This window comes from Miscanthus floridulus, chromosome 10 (genome assembly GCF_019320115.1).
Source record: "Miscanthus floridulus cultivar M001 chromosome 10, ASM1932011v1, whole genome shotgun sequence".
NCBI lineage: Eukaryota > Viridiplantae > Streptophyta > Magnoliopsida > Poales > Poaceae > Miscanthus > Miscanthus floridulus.
Window position 1 is genome coordinate 130,405,767 of NC_089589.1, and position 2,846 is coordinate 130,408,612.

Genomic DNA, 2,846 nt, shown 5'->3' on the forward strand with positions numbered 1-2,846 from the left:
GAAAATATGAGTTAAGGGCTGCCAACACCTTTGGCACTCGAGCTCTGCCTCGGCAGCCTCCAGGTCCACCTGCCGAGCCCGCAGGTGATCCTCCTTGTCTTAAAGGTAGGCCGCGCGGCTACGGGGACTCTAGTCCTACGGCATGAGCCCGGGCGCCTCCTTGGCAAGAACCTCACTATCAATGTGGTAGCACATGCGTGGAGGGGCGTTGTAGTCGACATCGTCGGAGTTGTACTCTGAGTCGCTCCCCAAAAGGATCTCGAGGAAGGTGCGCATCGATGGGACATCAGTCCCCGCCACATGAGAGAGGATGGCGCTCTGCGATGCCTGTTGACTAATGAGGTGCTCCAGCTCTAATTAGAAGGACGCTGCCGCATTCTAGATCCCAAAAGGCGGGTCTAGGTGGTAGTACCAGAAGCAGTCAGGTGGTGGGAGCACCTCACCGGTGGCGATCTGGTGGTGGACGTTGGCCAGCATGTAGAAGGCATTGGCCATGATGGAGAACTCGCCGGGGAATCGGACACCACCATCTAGGGCGGTGCCGCTTGCTTCGATGACGAGGCGGGTGGCTCTAGCCACCAGTAGAGCCAGAATCGCACTTGACGCTACCCCCTACCTGGCGCGCCAGCTGTCGTGGGGTCAGAACCACGACAAGCATTGTTGTTCGAGTCGGATGTTCAGAGTATGGGTCTCTGATGGCTTGGGTGGACTGAAGAACACAAGAATCATAGTGAGGACGCAACAGATTTATCCTAGTTTGGGCTAATCGGTACCCTACGTCCTAGTAGCTGATGATCCTTATACTCAAAAGCACCCAAAATCAGGGGGGTGACAACAGGGTTGTAGAGAGATTTGGTAGGGGGTTAGCTCGGTGCTAATCCTAAGGTTGCCTCGCTGTCCGGTGGTGCCTTCCCCTCGTCGGAGAGGAGGAAGACCACGGGATGCGGTGGAGGAGCTCTCGGTGCCCCTCAGTGGGTTGTCCGTGCTCTCGGTGCTGAGCGGAGGCCAAGCAATGGAGTGGAGTCGAATGATATGTCCTCTCCTTCCCCCCTAGGTCCAACCTTATCCCTCATATAACGAGATAGGTCGGGTATATGGCGGTTTGGGGGAACTAGTCTACCGTCTACATGCACTGGAGTCTAGGAGGGCCTTGCTAGCAACGCGCTGTGGACCGTGGTGGTGTCATGGAGTCGAAGAAGCCTTGGGCGCCATCCGGCTGCTCTATTTTGACACTCTGCGTGTCAGGTTGTGTCGGCTTGGACCAGCCTCCCCCAAGTGGACCTTCTGGAGTCTTCTTGTTGGTGAAGGAGGTCGGCTTTAGGGGCTGACGCGTGGGCCCAGGGGCCTCCGAGCCCCTAGAGGCCGCTAGGAAGCTTTGTCTTCTTGTGTCACGCCCCATGCGTGACCTTGTCGGAAAAGTGGCCGGCAATGCCATGCCCAAGGGGCAGCGCCGTGGAGCCCCTGAGCCTTGGTAGCTCGGGCGTGTCTTCTTGCGCCCGGGCCTTGGCTGGCATTGTTGGTGGGACAGGAGCCAATGGCCGGGCCAAAGTGTTGTCGTAGATTGGGAGCCTCGGGGCTCGGGCAAGCCCCCAAGCCGCAAGCGGAAGTCGTGGTGGAGCCAGTCTCAGCCGGGCTTCTTCTCCAGAGGGTGAGTGCGAGCGTACCTGATGGGTATAGACCCCGGGAGATCCTGGAGGGGTCGGTCGGGGGGTCTTCATCATTCGGGAACCATTGGACCCGAGGCTTAACATAACCATATGTTAGGATCTAGTCAGTTGGCTCAAGAGCTTTGTCTGTATCTATCTGTATCTAAGGAGGAAGGAGTGTGTGGATTGCCAAGAAGGGCATCCAGGCCCCAGCTTAAATAGGCCAACCTTGAAGATGGAGAAGCAGAGAGGAGCAGTTAATATAAGCATCAGGGAAGACGAGACATACTCCATAGGAAAGTGATGGTGATGCAACTGTGTTGTGGGTAGTTGGGAAATAGGGAAATAACTCACGCTGAATTTACAACCGCCGGTACACCAAATGGTCGTGTAGGGCCGGTGGCCATAACGCCTATCCCAGTTGGCTTGGCATTCCAAACGACGGTGGAATTCAACCCCACTACCACTGTCGCATTGATGGTTTTCAACTACCGGTTTCATTCCTTACGAGGCCTCCCTATCGGTCCAACCGACGGGGAAAGTTTCACACCGACACTTTTATCGCTACGGCAGTGAAAGCAGCGATAGTGAAAAGTAAATCTGTAGTAGTGTCAGTTTTGTACACAGTCAACACTTGGCAAAGACACGACCGACCACCTAGTGCCAAATCATGAGAAGCCAAGAAGCCGGTGTGTGGTTGAGGTGCGTGCAGGAAAGGAAAGGGTGCCGGATAATATTAGCATATTATATGGTGGGTGAATTAGCAGAGAGTTGATATAACCAGCAGAAGAGGTGAGGTTGCAGCACTAGTTGTAACGTGAATTAGCTGAGTTTGATATGTATTCTATGAGTTCTACTAGTCTAGTGTGCATGCTTTCAACTTATTGACAGGTTACGATAGAACACTCTAATGTAGACTATCGATTGACAACAGTTATATTATATGCATCCATGACAACAGTTAAAAGTTGTAGACTCTAATGTACACTCAAAAGTTGATAGAGCTCTATTAAATTTTGAATAAAAGTTGCAAAAAAACTATATTAAAAGTTGTGAGATAAACTATAGATTCGTTCCTGAAGTCATAAAAATGAAAGCAATAAGACAGTTTATATATCTTAAGCTTAGGCTTCTGCTAAATACATATCCTAGGACGAAAAATAAATACTAGAAACTATAAACAAAGGTCCCCAACGTAAC